We start from the raw sequence: 23,536 nt of genomic DNA on the forward strand, positions 1-23,536 counted from the left end.
AATTAAGCAGATAGAAATAAGAAAGAGTGTCCCTACCGTTTACAAAAGTTGGTTTTAGAACAAAAATATTTACAAGCACATAAGAATAATAGTGGCCGAAAGTAAGGAAAATGAAATTCATGAAAATAGAACATTAATTTGTTTCAGGAGGAGAAAATTGTACAATAATAGTTTAGAAAATTTTAAACATTAAATTATGTGATAAGTTCATGGGAGAGTCCGACCTGAAAGGGCGTGGGTGGAGAGAGGGGACTGGGTGAGCAACAAATCAAGAATAATGATATATATTATACATAAAATATAAGTTTTGTTTTTACACTGCTCAGAATTTAAAATGAGAAGATGTGGGCAAAAAGGAAAGCAAAAGCAAAAGCCCAATAAAGATATACAAATACCGACCTCCACCCTGAACCCTTGACTTAACGTTCCATCGTTGGTCGGCCACAGCTGCTACAGTAGAGCAATATTGAACTCTTAAATCTTGGGGTCGTTGCGGTAGTGTTTCTGTCACGATCTTAACCAAACGATGGGGTTTCAGAAGAGAGCCTAACTACTTGAAATGAGGAGCAAATATGTGCTTACTAACTTTTATTAAATTCTTAATGGCACAAAAAAAATATTTATATTTATAAATCCTTGATCAACAATCAATTAGTAATTATGAAATGTTTCAACGCAGTCACATTGCATAGCGTCTATATTTTCTTTTACAATATCGAAAGGTTTGCTTCGATGAAAGTAGGAATATCATAAATTAATGGACGGCGAAACTGAAAAGGGAAAAACCTGAAAATTCGGGCACCTATTAATCCCAAACGATAACTGAGAATTAATCCACACGATCCGTGGAAAATCGGACCTTCAACAAGTAGAACGCTTGATTTACTCTCAATTAAGGTTATCCACCAGTCGGATACCCTTTCGGATACGGAACACCCGCGGAATGGACCCTTAATCGAACCAAATTGACTATCAGTTGCTTTGGATAGGTTGCGAAATATTATTGGAAAGCATGGTGTTCACTACAAGTTAACAGCAGCATTCACAATTGAAATAAAATTCCACCATTTATTTGTCATTTTATAACACCCTTAAGTGATAAAATAATCCCGATGTTAAACGTGCATCACCCAAACAGCTGTTCAGAAGGAACCAATAACAACATGATCAGCGAGGATCTTACGTTAGGTCGTTCTGAAGGAACAAAACTGCGAAACGCAGGAAACACTTATTCATCACGCATTTAGAACCAAAGGGTTGAGCGTTGTGTGACTTATATTTTTGACACAGCTCACAGGATCTGACCCAAGAGCAGATGTATTTACGCATATTAGGCGAGACATATTGAGAGGCGAGACGAGAATACGATTTGGCCAAGCCGGAATGTCCCCCCGTAGGGGAGCCATGGAAATATTGAAAAACCATAGGTCGCTAAGCAGAAGGAAGAACGAGTCGAGGCATGGGCTAAGGTGTGGGTTTGAGGACAAGTGAACGGTTAAAAAGATGAAAAAGGCCAGAATAGTTAAGAGAAGCAATGACATTCACAATAGGGATCGAGATTTTGATGATGATGACAAGATTGAAAAGATGGGGGAAAATCAGAAAGGGAAGAGATTGCATTGGCCATGTCAATGTGAAGCAGATCTATTTCAGAATAATTTTCATGATGATCATCAAATAAGCGAGACAAGGCATGGGCAACAGCATTTTGAAAACCAGATACAAATTTAAGAGAAAATTTTAAACGAGATAGTCGGAGTAGCCAACGACCAGTTCTGCCAATTTTTGGAGCATTGGTTAATAACCAAGAAAGAGCTTGATTATAGGTGCTTACGACAAATTCCCTATGGTCAAGGTAATCAGCGAAATGTTCAATAGTCAGATGTAAGGCAACAGCTGCACGTTCATAAATTGAATATTTACGCTCAATGGGAGATAATATGTGAATAAAATAGGCTACAGGAAGAGTTTGGCCACTCTTAGTTTGCTGTAAAACACTTCCAATAACTACATCAAAGGCATCCGTAGAAAGCTCGAAGGTGATATCAAAATCGGAAAGCTGCAAAAGGGGAGCTAGAGATTGTTTAGCTTTAAAAGTGCGAAAGGCAGTTTCTAGAGGTTCGTGCCAATTAAATTTGATGCTTTTGCGTTTAGGCAAATTAACGGGTTCGGAAATTTGGGAAAAAATGTGGAATATATTTGGCATAAAAAACAACCTTACACATTTTTACGTTACATTTTTTGGAGGGCGGGAGGGGGGTGGGATGGACCTGATGAATAGCGGAATCCCTACTGGGATTAACAGCAACTCCGTGTGAACTTATAATATGACCTGGGCAATCAAAACCTTAGAAGGGTTGACAGTAAGACCTAGAGAACGAACATGTTGGAGATGAGACTCAAAACGCTAAAAGTCATTAACTAAAATAAAAATGATGGAAAACCATCATTTCGAATGTTCCAAGTTATCATGTTTAGTCTCACCTAGTGACGATAGCCAGTTAATTTCTCTATGCTAAAACATAACCCACATAAATGAAGTAATATATTTTCCTTACAAACTTTGTATTAGGTGGAAAAGAATTGTCAATAATTTTCTTAAGACTAACGTTCTATAAATTAACTGTAACATTAATTATTACAGATTACTCGTTGAAGGATTAATTAGTTTATGAGTAAAATATTTCTCAGGTAACTGAAATTCAGCATAATTACTCTTTCCTTGTATTCTTCCCACCACTGAAAACAAGCTCGATATCGTGGTTATGGCCACAGGAACTTCAGTTATACCTGGAATCGAACCACAAAGACACCACCTTTCTTTAATTTCAATAATCCCTCAGCATGGGCCGGAATTCGAACCGCGGCGTACTACTACTACTTAAATGTTTTAATTCCTCCCCTGAAGGGGGAGGCGGGCCTCTTAGACGGTGACGCCGTCTCTCAGGCCGGGAGATTTGTGACGGTGTAGGAGATGCTCGGAGAAGATGAGGGGGTTGACCGCCGTGGCCTATACTAGGAATTTTCCCGGCATTCGCCTTAGTGCAAGAGAATGGGAAACCACGGAAAATCATTCTCAGGACAGCCGATGGTTGTGGCCAGCCGTGAGGTCCAGCCCTGTCCTGTCTACGGAATGCAGACGCATATAGCCACGGTAGAGCCGCCCCTCCTCTGCTCGGTTGGCCGGTCAGAGTGCAGATCTGTTGGACCGTGGCTACTTGAGGGCCGAGACCCACTCTGCATCTACCGACCAATCGCGACCGTCTTGGTGAGAAACCAGTGAAATTGCCAGTGCCCAAACGCTTGCGAGTTTCAGTTGCTGAACATAAAAATCTAGCTGTGGAAAGTATTTCCCATCTTACTAAGTGAAACAAAGTTTCGGGATCCTAACAAATATCTGCCGATTTTACATATCATAGGGAAGATTGGATTTGCATGTTGACTGAACCTGGGCATCTCCTAGATGTTCATTCCGTATTCAGGTATTGACATGTTAGATGCAACCAGTAGTTTGATTACCGTCCTGTCGTCCTGTCTAGAGTCATGATATCCTCAACAATCCCTACTTGGAACTTAATATTATAGTCACAAGCGACCAGGAACATAATGCCCTGTCCTTTGTGTCTCTTGATAGTACTGTAACGTTCAGCCATCCCTATCACTCAGATATCCTTGGATGTGCATTGCATGCCTAAAGCTCAACATTTTAAACTCTAAATTACTGTATGTACACTGGTGGGTATTTGTTTTCACGTTTAATCGAGAAAGTTATAGCACTTTACGAATATTTTGTGTAGTATAAGTGAGTTCTTGCCGGCCTCGTGGTGTAGGGGTAGCGCGCCTGCCTCGTACCCTGAGGACCCGGGTTCGATTCCCGGCCACGTCAAGGATTTTTACTTGGACCTGAGGGCTGGTTCGAGGTCCACTCAGCCTGCGTGATTAGAATTGAGGAGTTATCTGACGGTGAGGTAGCGGTCTCGGTCTAGAAAGCCAAGAATAACGGCGGAGAGGATTCGTCGTGCTGACCACACGACACCTCGTAATCTGCAGGCCTTCAGGCTGAGCAGCGGTCGCTTGGTAGGCCAAGGCCCTTCAAGGGCTGTAGTGTCATGGGGTTTGTATAAGTGAGTCCTTATGCCATACAACACCTCCTACTTGGTGTTAAGTTCTGTGCAATTGTAATATAGCAAAATATTATTTGTCTAATTTATCTATTTTTACAGGGTAATCTCGACTACAGAATACATCTGTGATAGATGTAGTATTTTTGCGTCCGTCTCTTGGCACAGGCTGGACAGTCTAATTTATGGCTACGCCAATATTGACGTTGCTCAGGCATGGAATGATGAGCAAAGGTTTCAGATCACGATTAGTGTGTCTATTGTCGCGGCCACCAAATAAGGCGGGTCAGAGGAATTACGCTGTTGCCAAGGTTATGTAGCAACTGGCGAAGAAATGCGTAACTGAACACATCATTTCGGAGTGCGAGGCAAGTTGTTCTCTCTCAAGCTCCTGATGTTATTTCACATAATGTTTCAAAAGAAATTATACTACAAGCTTCAGAAAAGACTGCTGATTTCATTGGTATAACTATTTTCCATATAAACCACTTCACATAACTATTAAAAATAAAATCTTGAGCGTGTAAATTTAAATCCGTAGAATTATGTATTGAAAATTTCAGTAAGCGGCCAAGTTTTTATTTCTTCAGCCAATAAAGTTTTGTCTGCGGGAAAAATGTAAAAAACTGCCTGACTTATATTTTTATCTGAAATATATTTCCGTGAGTTTTGTAGTTTTCCTGGAAAATGGCCTAGAAAGCGATCATGTAAATTTCGCTGGTTGAGGCAGTTCGGGGCGCGCGCCCCAGCACAGGCTGCAGGACGCCGTAAATACTTTCGGATTACATATTAATCCGTATCAGTTTTATTACATTATAACTTTAAATATTTGAATACTGTATATTGTACTGAGTAATATGGAAAAAGAACTACTTTAAAGAATAGGTTAACATTAATTTACAATGAATTAAGAATCGGTTTCTAGCTTCAAGGCAGTCTAAGATTTCTTAGTCACTGTCCACACATCTCACTATCTGTCGAGTCGTCGTTTATACTGGTGATGAATGGCTCCATTCTTTCGTCACTTACTATTTCCTTGGCCCAATCGTCTGTTTGAAGATTTTCCGCGCGATTGAAGCACTTTTCCCAATCTGCACCAGTCACACGGTCGATGGCTTCTGACGTGAATTTTTCTACGTCCTTTATTTTGTCTTGGTCCTCTCTGCCACTTCTCTCTTGACTTGAGCCCAAATCAATTCACATTCACTATCCATTTTAACTGCACTTACGATGCGAGCTCAACAGCTGCATGACAGGGAATGACTCGGGTAAGGTGGCCTGGAGCGGATGGGCTTCAACTAGACAGCACTGCACGATCAGCGTTGCCAATCCGTGCTCGGAGGTAAGCGACTCTCGACCATCTGTCGCTTTGCCGTTCCCATATCTGACGACAGCGCAGTTTTCCTCACCCGCCTAATTTGGTGGCCGCGACAATAGATGCTATGAAAGTAGCTGGTCATAGATTCAATCATGCTGCAATAGTAATTTCTGGCTCAGTGAGGAAAGCAATTGGAAACTGATGATGAAGATGATGATAATGATGATGATGATGATGATGATGATTGTTGTTTTCAGGGGCCAAATATTGAGGTCATCGGTTTCAAAATAGCAAACTACCTCATTACTCAGCTTTCCTAGTATGCCACATTATAGCACAGTCATGTGTTTTTGTAATACCCTTATAATTGTATTGTTGCTTTTTGAGGATCCAACCAGCTTCCGGGCTGATAATTTGTCAGACAGACAGACAGACAGACAGACAGACAGACAGACAGACAGACAGACAGACAGACAGACAGACAGACAGACAGACAGACAGACAGACAGAGCAATAATTGCTTCAACGAGAAGGCGATACCAAAAAAAAAAGAGATTTGTTCTTAAAGAGAACAAACAAAACTTATATTTCACAAAATAGGAAAGGGAACTTCAAACTGCTAATAAGAGAAGTGTCTCAATCTTCATATCGATACCTCCCTTTAAACTTCGGCGACATGAACGTTGTGCTACGAGGAGGCCAGTCCACTCCGCAGCGTAACGGTTAACACTAATATCTGCCGTCCGTACTGCCGGAGATTTAAGAATGGCTGGAGGGCTGGCATGTGATTTAAAGAATGGTGCGTGCAGCTCACCTCCATTGGGGGTGTACGTGAAAGATCTGCACCACCTCACGGCAAGGACACGAGTTTACTATTTACGAGAAGACCACATACAAGAAGTTAGCTGTGTATTTCCACTCCAAGGCCCCGAAATAAACTTCTGAATTATGCATATAAGCAATAAGAAAGTGATACTGGACTCTATAGGTTGGACTGTGTAGCCCCTCCCTCACTGTGGACAACGCATTAGTGGAGCAGCGCGCAGGAAGTCAAGTGGCAAGATCCACACCGCTCGCCGGTGAAGCAGGGATATTAAGCTGCGCCGCGTTACTCCGTGGCCAAGTAGGATTCCATCCGTGCGCTGCAGTGGAAAAAGGCAGCTAACATTTTGCATGCAGTCTTCTCGTAGCTCATCGGTTATGTCACCAATGTTTCAAGAGAAATTTCGGTGTGAAGAATGTGATACTTCCCTTGTAAGAAAAACATAAGCAGAATACTCCCATTGTTGAAAGATAGTTCCGGAAGTTGGTGAAGCTAACTTTATGAAAAATTTCACGTGAAACATCCAACATCTATTCTGCCCATTGTAAAATAGTTTGAACAAAATGTAAATTAAACTTAGTGTAAAATAGGTCCGCCTCTGTGGTGTAGTGGTTAGCGTGAATAGCTGCCACCCTGGAGGTCCGGGTTCGATTCCCGGCTCTGCCACAAAATTTGAAAAGTGGTACGAGGGCTGGAACGGGGTCCACTCAGCCTCGGCAGGTCAACTAAGTACAGGTAGGTTCGATTTCCACCTCAGCCATCCTGGAAGTGGTTTTCCGTGGTTTCCCACTTAAGGCCACGGACGCTTCCTCCCCTCTTTCTTGCCTGTCCCATCCAGTCTTCCCATCCCTCCACAAGGCCCCACTTCAGCATAGCAGGTGAGGCCGCCTGGGCGAGGTTCTGGTCATCCTCCCCATTTGTATCCCTCGACCCAAAAGTCTGAAGCTCCAGGACACTGCCTTTGAGGCGGTAGAGGTGGGATGCCTCGCTGAGCCCGAGGGAAAATCTCACCCTGGAGGGTAAGCAGATTAAGAAGAAGATAAAATAGACCGAGCTCGATAGCTGCAGTCGCTTAAGTGCGGCCAGTATCCCGTATTCGGGAGATAGTAGGTTAACCCCACTGTCGGCAGCCCTGAAGATGGTTTTCCGTGGTTTCCTATTTTCACACCAGGCAACTGTTGGGGCTGTACCTTAATTAAGGCCACGGCCGCTTCCTTCCCACTCCTAACCCTTCCCTGTCCCATCGTCGCCATCAGACCTATCTGTGTCGGTGCGACGTAAAGCAACTAGCAAAAAAAAAAAAAAAAGAAAAAAAGAAAAGATAAAATAGAATACGAAAAAGAGGCGATATCAGCATCCAATACTCTTACATCCAAAATAGCCCCTGAAATGTGATCAAATATTTATCATGGTTCAGTTTCTGAGCTTCTAACTTTCAGCACTAGAACTAAAACTACCATGATGTTACTTGAAAGACTTTACAATCTACGGTATACAGAAAACCAAAGCTCGAAGATTTTTTTTACAGTCTGCTTTACGTCGCACCGAAACAGATAGGTATAATGGCGACAAAGTAATAAAAAAAGACTAGGAGTGGGAAGGAAGCGACCGTGGCCTTTAGTAAGGTACAGCCCCAGCATTAGACTGGTGTGAAAATGGGGTACCACGGAAAGCCATCTTCATGGCTACCGACAGTAGGATTCTAACCCACTACCTCTCGACTGCAAGCTGATGGCTACGTTGCTCAAACCGCGCGACTACTTGCTCTGTAGCTACAGTTTTACGCGGAATAGAACAATCAAGGTATGAACTTCCATTTTGAAAATATCAATTGCTTTCGTCCTACGACCACGTTTTGGTACAGAAAACAATAGAAAATCATGAGTGTCATGTACCATTAAAGGGCTTGAAAAAGCTATGGACAACATGTAACGAATTCTCTCTTAGTGGCATGAAAATCAATTTCAATCCATTCTATTATTTCTTAATGAATTTTTCGCTCGAAGCATACGCTTCGATGGAAAATTTATTAATATCGATGCAAATTTTTTGAAATATCGTGCGAGTAGGCTACGTGGTCCCAGCCTGTTAACTTGCAATCGGGAGATGATGGGTTCGAACCCCACTCTCGACAGCCCTGACGTTGGTTTTCCGTGGTTTCCCATTTTCACACCAGGCAAATGCTGGGGCTGTTCCTTAATTAAGGCCACGGTCGCTTCCTTCTCACTCATAGGCCTTTCTGTCCCATCGTTGCCGAAGGACGTATCTGAGTCGGTCCTAGGTAAAAGTAATATCAAAACAAAGTTTCAAAATTCTATGAAAAAAGGTCATTTGGAAGTCAAAAACAAGAGTTTTGAATAGCATTTCATTATATTTATTACTAAACCACACAGCCTTGTAACTTTGCAGAAGAAAATGTTAATATCAATAAAAGTGAGAGTTCAAAGTCGAATAGAGAGGTTAGCTCTATGTCGAGCATCCTATGTCCCCAGGAATTTATCCGACACTCAATTCTGATTTGAATCCTGACTTTATACGGCCCTCCAGAAGTGCATGTCTCATTTCTGAATGGGTCGACTTTCTGACAAGGAATCAAATCGGAGCCCTTCCCAGTGAATGGAGCACGCCTTTACCACACCTCAGGACATTGCATGAGCTGAGTTAATCGGTATGAAGAAACCTACCAGGAAATTCATTCTCAGGAGCGTTCACTCCGTCCAGTTTGTGTCACTTTATATCTAGTGCAGTTGAGAAGCGAAGTGTCTGTATCCACGTTTATCGAGTTTGAGCTAACCACGATTATGTGTTAGGAAAGCTAAGTGGCAAAGTAAATTTTTCTACAGTAGGATACCTTTCTTTAAATGAAGAGGAAAGCTGAATGTATTTCATACATGAAATATCTCGAATGAGTTTTATTACCGTGGTGTTACAATTCTTTGCAAATGGGTTTGGCTATCTTTTTGTTGTGAAGGCAGTTGACACTTGCACAAGATTTCGGTCATAAACAAACAGTTTACAGCTTACTGTGTATTGCTTAGGGCAGAATATTTCCGAATGTTTGCTGATAGCATAAACAGCGAATCAGTAAAATCAACTAGAAGTAAATGGGATAGTGTTTTCATACGAGCTATAGGCAGTGAATAAAGCTGTATTCAACCAGCTTCATCACTAGTAGAGATCTACGGCTCAGTGGATCGCTGTATTTTGGTTAAACCGAGCGAGTTGGCCGTACGGTTACAGACGCCCAGCTGTGAACTTGCATTCGGGATATAGCGGGTTCGAAACCCACTGTCAGCAGCCATGCAGATGGTTTCCCGTGCTTTCCTATTTTCACCCCAGGCAAGTGATGAGGCTAAGGGTGTATTCTGCCCGAAAGCAGGTCTGAACCTTCGCATAGGTGTGCCTGAGCCGGAGTTGACGTATGGTAGGGGGGGGGGGGGGGCAGTTCCTTTCCTCTCCTCCATTCCCTTAAACCCCCATCAACAGCGCGTGGCAACCCATCCAAATCATGACCACGCCCAATGTTGCTTAACTTCGGAGATCTCACGGGATCCGGTGTTTCCACACGGCTACGGCCGTTGGCATGATGGGGCTGCACCTTAATTAAAGCCACGGCCGTTTCCTTCCCACACCTAGCCCTTTACTCTCCCATCGTCGCCTTAAGACCTATTTGTGTCGGTGCGACGTAAAGAAAATTGTAAAAACAAAATGGTTAAACTAATATGAAAAATTACTTTCAATTCTCTTATTGAGGAGATGAATCAAATTTAATAACATTAACTAGGATGTGCAGTTTTTTCTCATTATAAGGTGTTAAAAGTTACCATACCGAGCTCGATAGCTGCAGTCGCTTAAATGCGGCCAGTATCCAGTAATCGGGAGATAGTAGGTTCGAACCCCACTGTCGGCAGCCCTGAAGATGGTTTCCCGTGGTTTCCCATTTTCACACCAGGCAAATGATGGGGCTGCACCTTAATTAAAGCCACGGCCGTTTCCTTCCCACACCTAGCCCTTTACTCTCCCATCGTCGCCATAAGACCTATCTGTGTCGGTGCGACGTAAAGAAAAAAAAAATGTTACCATATCTGTATGATACTGTATATCACTGAGAATACATCAACTCCGGAATTTACCATGTTTTATCGGTGTTACACGTTAAGTCATCTTCCTGGTCATTAAAGGTGGCTTACTCTGGGTAGACTGTGGCCACTGAGCCAACTGAAGTCACAGTTCTGGGTCAAATGACAAACGTGCTGTCATTACATAGCAGCATAACGCTGCCAATTCATAAAGTTTTATTACTCGGAAACTCGTTGTTGCAGAACAGGACTTGACAAAGACACAAGCTGAAAGATTGGACGACAAGGAAAGGAAAATATACACCCGAATTGTACGACAGTAATCTTAAACAGAATTTGGCATTTTATCAAGGGTTGGGAGGATGTTGAGAAGAAGTATAATTCTTGTTTCTTTAAGACATTTTCCGTGTGTTCATAAATACTCTTCTTTCCTTAGTACCACTGTATACTATTCATTATCCAAATCAAATCTTGTTGTGGATTGACTGTACCTCACTTTATGTCAGTAGAGCTGCTGCCCGGCCGAGGCTGAAACGCGTGCTCGGTTCATCCGGAAGGACGTGGGTTCGATTCCCCATCAGGAAGTCGAAAAAATTAAGAAACGTGATTTCCACATCCAGAGGTTGACATGGCTCAGGGGATCACTCAGTATATACCAAAAATGAATACCACGTTAATTCCTGGGGTCAAAAGCGGCCAGGCGTAGAGCTAACCACTCTATCCCACCAAGTGCCGAGGTTACGGAGAGCGGAAGCCTTTACAATACACCCTTCATGGGCCTTCGTGGCCTGTACGGAGATGCTTCAGCTTTTCTTGTGTGTGTTAGTAGATTATGCTATCATATCAACCCTCGAAGTTGACACATTCACAGCTAGGGAGAACATTTCCCCTACTGCTGTTCATCCCTACTTCCTTAGGCGTCAGTTGTCTTTAACTTTACATTGTGGTCACGTGAGTTCCGAATAAGCATTCCACGGTTATACTCTCCCTAGGCGTGAGCCAGGGTTTCAGTCTCCGGATGGCCATGTCTGCACTGAACGCCATACGGCTCGAAACTGCAGCAAAATTTTCATTCATCTTTAAAAAAAGTTACCCCCTCCGAGGTAGATATCCAATTGATAGCCTCAGGATATGATTTTAAGGCTATTTTTGTGCCTAATGTAGTATTTTGCAGTCAATTTTTGGCACCTGCACTAAGAATTGATCTTTTTCGTGCCTAGCAGTCCGAGGTCGTCATGACGTACTTGGCTGATACGTTCGTTATAGGCTACATCAATTTCAAGCATGTTTTAATATTTCTAATCATGTTCCAAGTGCTGCAACGAATCGCATATGTAAGATATCCATTAGCCTGGCATTTGTCTGGAGTTCTGCGGAAGGTCGCTGGAAAACCATTGATTTTCTAGAATAGACTTTAATGATGGTCAGAATTCTGTCGAGTAATATTATTAGTAGCAGCTGTAGTATTTGTTATTGCTGCTGTTATCTTTGTTATGAAGTGTTCCCAAAACATCTGATCATCGGCTCAATTATTTGTAGGTCAAGAATTTGTTTGTTAATTTTAAAGTATGTATGCAATTTATAATTTAGCACTGACAACATAAACAGATTTGTGTCTGGTGAAATAATCTTCAGGTTCGGGTTATATGAAGTTTTTTACTTTCATCTATCTTCCTTAGTCCCATCCCTGGTTTTGACAATATGAATGTTCAGACGTATGGGCGATATTATCAACGTCATCCGTTATGCAGACAGTCCCTGTGATGAATGGTGTGAACATGTCACGCAGAGGACTCGTTACTGCACGCTTTTCAGAGAGCTTAAGAGACTGCTAAGTATCAGCTTTACCTCAGTGCGGAAAGCAACGGGAAATGGCACACTCCTCATTGCTTAGCACGTCTATTCATTGATGTCTACGCTATCTGTAACAAAAACAGTAGATTTGTGGGGGAATCAACCAGCTTTTGGGCTGTGCACACTACTTACGTATGCATACAAACCGAGCGATTGGATGCGTTGTTTGGGTCACGTATCTGTCAGCTTGCATTCTGGAAATAGTGGGTCCGAAACCCACAGTCGACAGCCCTGAATATGGTTTTCCGTGGTTTCATACTTTCACACCGGGAAAATGCTGGGGCTGTACATTAATCGAGACCACGGTCGAATCCTTCCCACTCCTGGCCCTTTCCTTCCACTGTCACCATTAATATCTGCCTGTGTCGGTGCGACGTAAAGCAAAGTGAGTTGGCCGTGCAGTTAGGGTCGTGTAGCCGTGAGCATGCATTCGGGAGATAGTGGGTTCAAACCCCAAAGTCGGCAGCCCTGAATATGGTTTTCCGTTTTTTCCCACATTCGCAGCGGCCACGGCCGCTACATTCCCAATACTTGCGTTGCCGAAATCCTGTGATGTTTTAGTGCGATGTTCAGTCACTGGCACATATGTACATACATAAATTACTAGCTTAAGATAGGTCTCCCGGATCTTACAGTATTATAATATTGCCTCCAAGAACTTATCTGAAGTAACAATTATCCTGGGGAAAATAGACATTCAGCATAGTCCTTGCGTGACACAACACAGTTGGTTGCGAAATGAGGTATTTGTGTGTTGTTCCTCCACTAATGATTTTCACAATGCAATACTATCTCCTTAACACCCCAAATATATTTCCACATAGGTCTATTTGAAAATAATCGGTGCACTCTGAGAACTGTCCAGTCGAGACGTTAAGGATTACTCGCAGGGACATGGGTTCGATTTCCCGTCAGGAAATCTAAACATTTAGGAACAATAATTCCACTGCTTGAGAAGCACATTACCATAGGGTTTACTGGCTCTACAATGGAAATGGGTATATATATCATGGCAACACTTCTCCCTTAGTGCCGAGGGTACGTATTGCCAACGCCTTTACTTTCCATTCTTTCAAAGACCCTCGAGGTCTGCATGGGTTCCCTCTGTGGATAAGCAGTAGTGAGTCGGCCTTCAGAATCCATGATATCGGGAACACCCCGGCAGAGGTAGTCGGAGATTTGAAGGGCCGGAAATAATCCATTCCGCACACAATGTCGTACGATGTCGATGGTGACACGTTCGGTGCTTATCCGGCAACATAAACTAGAATGCCATAGATCGCCCAATAGAATACCGTTTTCAGATCGTTGAGGCACTAACCTTCTAACCCCAAATTGGCAGGTTCGAGCCTGGCTCAGTCGGGTGTTGTTTGAAGGTGCTCAAATACGTCAGCCCCGTGTCGGTAGATTTACTGGCGCTTAAAAGAACACTTGCAGGACAAAATTCCGAAACCACAGTGTCTCCAAAAACCAAAAAAGAGCTTAGTGGGACGTAAAGCCAATAATATTACTGTATTATTTATTGGAAGTCCGTTTCTCTGTAATCTAGTTGAGCAAAGCGGAAGGTCGAAACTGGCACAAAGGTAGCCTAAATGCGGAAAAACAAAATGCCTGCACATGATTGCAGAGGCCACACGAGTATTATTATTATTATTATTATTATTATTATTATTATTATTATTATTATTATTTACTATGAGGCCTGCTAGGGACCACGTGTCAGTTTCAATTCGTCATTCTTTGTTGTTTCCTCCTCCGTTCTTTCCAATATTCCTTCATCATTGCACTATGCCTTATTCTTCTCCCCTCAGACCACTTTGGACTGGGTTTCCGTTTCATTCTTCCTTGGAATCTTTCCTTTCTTAAAACTTTGTTTCTAAAAATCTCTCTTTCTATAGTGTTTTCTTCTCTTATTTTATTTCTTTCTAAATCTTTCTTAACCTCTTGTATCCAGCTCGTTGTAGACTATTCTCATAAAAGTACTTGAATGTCAGTTTTGTCAATCTGTTATTATCCATTCTATAGATATGGCCAAAAATAGCAATCTCCTTTTTCATATTGTTTCAGTTGAATTTTCTTAAGTTCTGTTATAGGCCTATTTCCTTATTATATCATACTTTCCATTGTTCAGTTATTTTCATTGTCCTAATATTTTTCTCATGAATTATCTTTCCTTTCTGCTAGTGGCTTTGCGTTGCACCGACATAGGTCTTATGGCGACGATGGGATAGGAGAGGCACAGCCCCAGCATTTGCCTGGTGTGAAAATTGGAAACCACGGAAAGCTATTTTCAGGGCTGCCGATAGTGGGATTCGAACCCCCGATCTCCCGATGCAAGCTCACAGCTGCGCGCCTTTATCCGCACGGACAATTCGCCCGGTGCTTATCTGTCTAGTACTTCCAGTTTATCAAAACTATACATTCACTTGCGTAAAGATATTCTTGTTTCACCACTGTATTGTCTTGCCTTATTTTAGTCCGACTCATTGGCTGAATGGTCAGCGTTGAGGCTTTCGGTTCAGAGGGTCCGCGGTTCGATTCCCGGCCGGACCGGGGATTTTAATGGTGATTGATTAATTCTTCTGGCCCTGGGACTGGAGTTTGTGTTTGTTCCAACACTTTCCTCTTCATATTCAGACAACACACCACACTACCTATCACCACGGAAACACGCAATAGTGATTACATCCTTTCATATAGGGTTGGCGTCAGGAAGGGAATCCGCCGTAAAACAGGGCCAAATCCACATGCGCGACACAGTTCGCACCCGAGACCCCACACGTGTGGGAAGAGCGGTGGAAGAAGAACAGGAAGAAGAATAATGTCGTAGTGCCTTATTTTAAGATATTTTAGATAAGCATTTCTTGCTGTACAAACTCTTATAATAATTATAACTTATGATTTATAGCTGTATGAAAAAGGTCCTTGTTTTTTCTCTTTAAATCTCTCAGATTTTTAAGTGATTGGGAACTTCACCAATAAGGTGCGTAGGCTGACCGCCAGAGTCTTAACTGAAATTGACGAACATATTTCCAGTTCTGTTGTGTTTATGTCTCAAATTTGTAGTGTCACGTAACAAGCGTTTATACATTAATGCCAGTAACTCGAAAGACCTGACGAATTACTTTGTTTCTCTTGCCAGGCGCATTTGTTACAGTTTGATTAAGCCTCACGAGCTGTCATGAAGCACTGCTCTGCACAAGGAGTTATCGAGTGCTCGTAACTTCTTAGCCTGAGTAAGCATAAATCAAACATGTTGGACGAGAACAATGTAGTCAGGAGTGGGATATACCCAACGTAAGGAACACTGAGTATGATGTGCACGCTTTGTTCACACTAGTCCATGAGCTACCATCATAGCTTTTTCTTTGGCAGGCTCTGCAAAGGTTCCGTCTGAGCAACACCGTTACGAGATTGCAGGTTCAAATCTCGGCTCTGAAGTGGCTCTCTCTAGTAACACTATATCGTGGGCATCATCATCTCTCTGAAACCAAAGATCTTCACCTTAGGCTCCTTAAAGCTATAATAATAATAATAATAATAATAATAATAATAATAATCATAATAATAATAATAATAATAATAATAATAATAATAATAATAATAATAATAATAATGAACCAAGCTCGGTAGTTGCAGTCGCTTAAGTGCGGCCAGTATCCAGTATTCGGGAGATATTGGGACCCACTCCAGAATTTCTTGATAAGAGAACAGGAAAACTTCCAAAAGAAAGCAGCGCGATCTGATCTGGGTGATTTCCGAAAAACGAGTATTGTTACTAAAATGTTCCAAACTCGGTGCTGGGAAGAATAGGGAGTATGGAAACGAGACCGGGCGAGTTGACCATGCGCTTAGGGGAGCGCAGCTGTGAGCTTGCATCCGGGAGACAGTGGGTTTGAGCCCCACTGTCGGCAGCCCTGAAGGTGATTTTCCGTGGTTTCAAGTTTTCACTCTATGTAAATGCGAGAACTGTACATTAATGAAGACCACGGCCGCTTCTTTCCTACTCCTAGCCCTTTCCTGCCCCATCGTCGCCATAAGACCTATCTTTGTCAGTGCGACGTAAAGTAACTTGCAAAATAATAGTAATTATAATAGGCTAATAATAATAAAATTAATAAACTCTCTCTCACACACGCAAACTCGCAAAAACAAATCCAAGGCACCACAGCTCTGATGTGCCTTTCCCTATCAAGCGACAGATGCTCAACTTTAAAGCCAGCAGATACCAGGTGGGACTTGGGCGAAGTTTTCTTGGGGATTATTCTTTGTTTTCTGGACCGGAGCTGCTATCTCACAGTCATATAACTTCTCAGGTATTGTCACGCAGGCTGATGGAACTTCATGTCAGCCCTCAGATCTAAGCTAAGTACCCCTGACCTGCCCAGGAATCGAACGAAGGTTCTCCGCGTAAGAAACAGGCTCTCCACTTCCCAAATCGCTAGGCTATCATACGAACCCACAAGTATTTGTCATATCCAGGATAGTTCTGCTTTTCCAGAATATCTCTCTCCTGTCTAGATTCAAATCCCGAAATCAACCATGTACAGGGAAAGGATAACTAAAAGATCTCAAAGTCCTGAATATGAATCACAACTGAAGTTTTACTGGTCCAACAAATTCTTCAGCGTAATCTAAACAGTAAAAACAACAAACTCCTAAGTAGTCCTGGAGATCGGAGATTGAGATTCGATTGGTGACAGCGGGCCATCCTAAGTGTCTTTTCCTTTCTCTGGTTATTTCAGCCATCGAATCACTCACTGTGTCTACTTACTTTCTACAGGAAGTATTATGGGATAGATGCCTTATCTTAAGTCATGCAGTAACACCTCTGATCTTGATTCAGATACTTTTGCACAACATAACATGACCCCATAACACCCAGGTTACTTGTCATTTCATATACAGTTATATAATTAAGAATATTTGATTTCCGTGATACCGTAAGTCACTCAACTGAAGATAAAACAACTACTAATAGGCAACTTACCACAAGTATGCCACTGACTAATGTTGCCTTCTTGAAAGATTCCAACCACATTTTAAGATATCGAATTCAATGAACATGGAGCAATTTTGTGATTGTATTTGACTGCAATACATTGTTCTGAAGAACCTTAAACCTAGCAGATATCTGTAAACCAGAGACAATACAAGAGGGTGTTATCTTTCTGAATGAACGGTACTCAAGTACGAAGGCAAGTCAAAAAGCATCTGCAATCAATTTTTATGATTTACTACAAAAAGAGTACACAGTTTTATTGACATCATTTTTCAACTTAGTCGCTCTGCTTTTCAATGCACATGGTCCACTGTTCCACAAGCTTTCTGTTACCCACTGAAAAAAAGGTTTTTGGTTGCACAGCAAGCCACGTATGCACCGCTTCCTTCACTTAATCGGAGCTATATCGAAGCATTTATAAGTGGACCAAACAGATAGTAATTCGACGGGGCGAGATAAGGACTGTACGCGGGATGCTCCAACACCGCGAAACGCAGCATCTGAAGAGTTTAAGCGGTGTGGGCGGCGGTATGTGGACGTGTGTTGTCATGCGACAAAAGGACTCCTTCCGACAATCGACCTCTACGTGTGTTGCGAATTGCAGGTTTCCGCTTGTTTGCCAGAATATCACTATAACGTTCATTGTTTACTGTTTCCCCGTTTCTTGGTAGTGTTACAGAATTGACCCTTGATAGTTCCAAAACACTGTGAGCATCACTTTTCCTTCGGAAGATTGACTCTTGAGTTTCTTTTTGACTGGGGATCCGAGATGCTTCCATTCCATGCTATGGCGTTTGTTCTCTGGTTCGAAGTGGTGAACCCATGTTTCATTTTCAATAATGATCCGTTTCAGAAACGTTTAACCTTCGTTAGGATGACGGTTCGGTAGGTGCTGACAGATCCTCGCACGATTGCGCTTCTGCTCTTCATTGAGTTGTTTTGGAACCCATCTCGAACAGACTTAGTGAAAGTTACGCCTGTTATGCATGATTTCACATGCAGAACCATGGCTAATGTGCATATGGTTTGCCATGTCATCAACAGTCCCTCGTTTGTTATTCAGGACTATAACATGCACTTGTTCAATATTGTCATCTGTTACGGCTGTAGATGGACGCCCGGATCTTTCCTCATCCTTCACGCTCGTGCGAACCCTTTTGAACTGTTCAGTCCAACACTGGTAAACATGTCGCTGTGGCAAATCATTGTCTCCGAATTGTTCTGAAAGTCTTCTATGAACTTATCCTCCTGGTACACCTTCAGACCACAAAAAACGGATTACGGAACACTGTTCTTCCTTGGTGCGAACAGAGAGTGGCGCGGCCATTTTTACGTAGCAACAGCACAAGCTGATCTGATAACGCTGAAACCTACCAAAGACATAGACAACGGCGCCATCCAGCGGCTGGTGAGCACACAACACCATAGAGCCAATCTAAAAACAATTAGAGCAAAATTGCAGATACGTATTGACTTGCCTACGTATGGGAACGCTGGACTAATCACGACGTCAATGCCAGTAAATTGAACGTCATGTCATATAGGATTCTATTAATCTCATCTTTGACGCGAACTTTAAAGTCAACTATGTTTTATCATGTTATTGACCTACTACGCACCTTGTAAAGCACTTCTGTGGGAAAGAGAGACCAGGAACCCTGCAAAATTATATGATAATATGGGTACCTTGAGTATAAGAGGGGTAAGTATTATCTGATATTCGACGTGTCTGCCTTAACTGGCAAGACCTAGTGTTTACAGTGCTCTATGTATTCTGGTTTGGGCTAGAACAAATGTGTTACTTTCATTGACCCATCTCTGTCACATCCTTGGTTTTGATAATATGAAAGTACCTGAATGATACTACTAACTTTATCCCTTATGCAGTCAGTCTCTGTAATAAATGGTGTGAAAATCTCGCTCATAGGGTCGCTTAGAATATGCACTTCAGTGGGCTTGGTAGACTGATGTGTAATAGGAAGAACAACAACCAACTCCCTCACTCCTCATTTCCCTAGTACGTCCCTTCGGAGACACCGAGTCCATCTATGACATCTGATGTTGGAGCTGTTGAGGATCAAACTCGCCTTCGGACTGAATACGCAATATACAACTTATTTAAATTTATATTTTTCGTCTTCTGAGGAATGGTGAACTGTACAAAACTAACGAAAATGCTGACATTTAAAAACCACTCTTCTTAATTCAGCCAGTATATCCGTTCAATGAGTCATAGGGTAGGTACAGAATGTTATCTTTCATTATCTCGGAATACTTTAGTGACCAGACGTTTTGGTATGTTACCTCAGTCACCCAGATTGTACAGATTGTTCAGAACTCCTGTCGTAAATCACGCAGTAATATTTAAAGGAATGCTACAGTGAAATATGTATGTTTACGGTAAAGAAAATGTTGGCAAAGGTTGTCCTTTCAAGAAAGTACTAGATTAGGTTAATGGCAAGGACATATTTTTTATGAACAGTGGTTGTGGGCACATGAACTGCTATAATATGTACGTGGAACGTTTTCCTTAAATGTGCAAAACCCGAACGACATCTATTGCTGGTCTGCCTACTTCACTATCATGTGGAGTTTTACTTTAAACTCTATCGAACACATCTGTAACTAATTGAAGAAATAACAATATTTTAAGAGCTACTGGCTTACGCGAGATTTTTTAAATTTTGCAAATGTTTAAGGGGCTTAACACCTCATTGTCTACAGTGTAGCATACACAGTGAGTCTAGCTGTGGTGCTTTTAATACCGTGTGCATTTTGATTAACTGGGGCAAAGGTAAGGGAGGAAATGTTAATAATAATAGTAATAATAATAATAATAATAATAATAATAATAATAATAATAATAATAATAATTGTACCAAGAGGTACACATCAACGCCGCGCATTCAAAATTAGCGCCGAAAAGAACTCCTCTATCAACCAAAAGTGAAATCAATAGTACGACAAGTTAGAACTTTAACCAGAAGATGGCACCACCGAAATATTATGTAATTTTGTTATTGTGCAGTTGCCTAACCTGAGTGAATTTCTCCTTGTTTTGTTTGCCATTCATCAAGAAGTTTGGACATTTTTCCACAGATTACACCACTAAAAACTGTGATCATGCACCCTGGTGCGACGTGAAAGAACTTATAATTTAAAGAAGTTTTGTATTTCTAGGTTTTTGTAACGGATTGATGTTCATTTATTTTCGGGTTGGCAATTCTTCCTTTTCTTTCCGCCAGTTTTGAACCTAGCCAATCCCTAATTTTTGTAATTAATTTCCAACCAATCCCGTATTTCTTCTTCACCTTGTATCTGCAAATAAAAATTAAGAGGGCGTGTCCTGATTCATCTTGAATGATCTCGAACCTTCCCTGAGGGTTTATAAACTGCGGCATTTCACGTTTCTTGGCGAATTGATCGTCATCTTACTGAGTGTGTGTGTGTCAAAGCAGGAGGCGGGCGGCCTCTTTCATCGGTAAACAGAACATCTACCAGGTAATGGCCACATAACTTCTTTCTTTCTTGCTACCTCCGCAGTTTAACCCGAGGGAAAGGTTCGACTCTTTTGTTATGTAACCAGCTTTTCTAAAATGTAACTTCTTCAGGCTAATGTAAAAAAATGCATAAAATCTTTAACTGTAAATCGGGGATAGAGTGTGAATTACCCTCTCGAGCTCCCTTTCATCTTGGTTTGAGGTGACTACGGTTTTACAACTGTTTTTCATTCTGTAATGTGGTAAAGTAATTTCTATCGAGTCACCGCCGTAGTTTGGGAATAGCCCCTGTTTCATCGGCCTAGAGCCCTTTAGGTTGTTTTAGTGTTCATATCTAGGAGTGCAAGTATACGCCTCCATTCAGTTTGTGTTTCGTGCCATTTACTTAACCTGTTCTTTTCCGCAAAGGCCCTGTAGGCTGGGTACAAGATACCCCTGTCTCAAATTGTAAGTTGGGGCATGGAAGGCCAGAGAGTGTACGATTTTTATATTGCCTCGAGGAAGCTGAAAGGAAACGGAGGGCCGGTTAGCTCTTTCTCAAATTTTGTAATTGTAAAGTGTGCCTCTGGGAGGCTAGCTATTTCAAATTTAAGAGCAAAGGCTCTTTGAACTAGGGTATTCCTGCCCTTTACTAAGGTTGTCCTTTTTTTTTTAATTGTAAATTTGAGCTGGGAGCTCAAGAATTGTAAAGCGAGGGGCTTGAAGCCCAGGACCTGTCGAATTCACTAATATTGTATTTTCCTTGATTTGTTCCCAAATTGCTAATTTTAGCTGTTATAATTTTATTTGTTGATTTTTGAAATTCGACAGAAATATAACCTTTGTTAAAGTTTTAAATTAATTTTGAGACTGTAGTTAGACCCATTCAAGTCCGCACCTTCTTTAACCTCTCTCTACTCCGCGGGTATCCCCGTAATAATAATAATAATAATAATAATAATAATAATAATAATAATAATAATAATAATAATAAAAAAAAAATAATCATAATGTTAGCTTTACGTCCTCCTAACTACTATTTTACGGTTTTTGGAGACGCTGAGTTGCCGGAATTTTGTTCCTCATGAGTTCTTTTACGTGCCAGTAAATCTACCGACACGAGAATGACGTGTTTGAGCACCTTTAAATACCACCGGATGGAGCCAGGATCGAACCTGCCAATTTGTGGTCAGAAGGCCAGCGCCTCAACCGTCTGAGTCAGTCAGCCCAGCAAGGGTGAAAGTGGGCTTGGCGTTACGATAATTACAATACCAGCATTTGGAAGAAAACATCAGTTTAGGGTTTTAAGATTCGATTCCACTATTCACATCAGTTGTCTTCTTGACGCTCCTCTTTGACCTTACTCTAATCATCCGATTCGGGCATAAACTCTCCATGATAGAGCTAGAAAATGAAACCACCAACCGTACGAGAAATTATTCTGCATGGTTTCAAAGCTCTGAGTTAGGAATAACTCTGTTGGCCATTCAAACGACAACACTACGAATGACGAACGCATGATAACTGTTGTAACCAAGGTTGAAGTTTACAGAACACAACTTTTATTGCTTCACTTTATGATATTTACACAAATAACTGAAATTTATTTTGAAGCAAAAAGGAATATTGAATCTTGAGAAAAGTCTGTCTTTATACAATATGTACAGGTTTGCAGTCTTTATATACACTTCTATCTTGAAAAGATAGTCTTTGTGAATTGACACGTTGATAGTCGAGAACTATCTGGCACACTAACATAAATGTCTATGAGAGTCCTTGTTTGTTGAAGTGCCTGAATTCCTAAAAAGCAAGTTCAATTGATTGAAGAAATTCCACCTAGCGAAACTAAGGGAGCTTGCATAAGTTAGGGAATGAAAATGGCTTGTAAAAGAATTACGGAACATAGGCAGCGGAAACAGGTAAGGGAGCGGTGACCAGAGGTGAAACCTCGTACTGCCAGAAATTCAGTCCACCTGGTCGAAGCACATTTTCAAGAGGAGTAGCCTCCGTGCTCGACGTAGGGTGTATTCTGGAGCTGGACACCGGGGCAAGTGGGCAAGTGAGCAGGAAGGGAGCTCCTATTTATAGTACACTCGATGGTCAGGCACGCGCACTGAGGGCTGCGCGTCGAAGCTAGCAGAATGATACACAGGCGCGCGTGCTGCTGGCTGGCGGAGCGAGAAGAGAGCGCCGGACATACAACACCCTCCCCTCCTAAATGCGCCGGTACGGCGTGAAACGGCGGCGGCGCTGGCGGCGACTGCGATGCTGGGGCGGAGCTGCTGATATCTCTGTTGTATTGTCCGGAGCTGGAACTGGGCGGAGTGGCGCTGTCTCGTCCTGAAAGGAACCCATTGTTATTAAATGATCTAAAGCGCGTTCAGCAATAGATTTACCAGGTTTAGCAATAGCATCAATAGCTGGACAGGGGCGGTAGCGCAGACGTATCTGATCTTGATGGCGGCAGATACGTTTCTCTGTAGTCTGTATCTCGTAGAGACGATGACCCAAAGATCTGCAGATGACTCCAGGTATCCAGAGTGGGTTGGATTTGAATGTCCTGGTGTAGACCTTGTCGTTGAGGGAGAACTTCGTTGGTGAGGTCTTATGCTGGGCCGGAAGAGGCTGTAACAGAGAAAGTAAAGTTCTGTGAGGTCGTCCATGGAGCTTCTGTGCAGGAGTGATATTATCAGCGCCTGGTAGAGTTCTGTAGTTGTTTAAGAGTTGGAGCAAGGCTTGGTCTTTAGTCAAGCCTGAAGAGACAGCTTTCGTCATACTTCTTTTAAATGTTTGTACGAAGCGTTCAGCTTCACCATTAGATTGAGGGTGAAAAGGTGGTGCTAGGATATGACGAATGCCA

Source organism: Anabrus simplex, chromosome 2 (genome assembly GCF_040414725.1).
Source record: "Anabrus simplex isolate iqAnaSimp1 chromosome 2, ASM4041472v1, whole genome shotgun sequence".
NCBI lineage: Eukaryota > Metazoa > Arthropoda > Insecta > Orthoptera > Tettigoniidae > Anabrus > Anabrus simplex.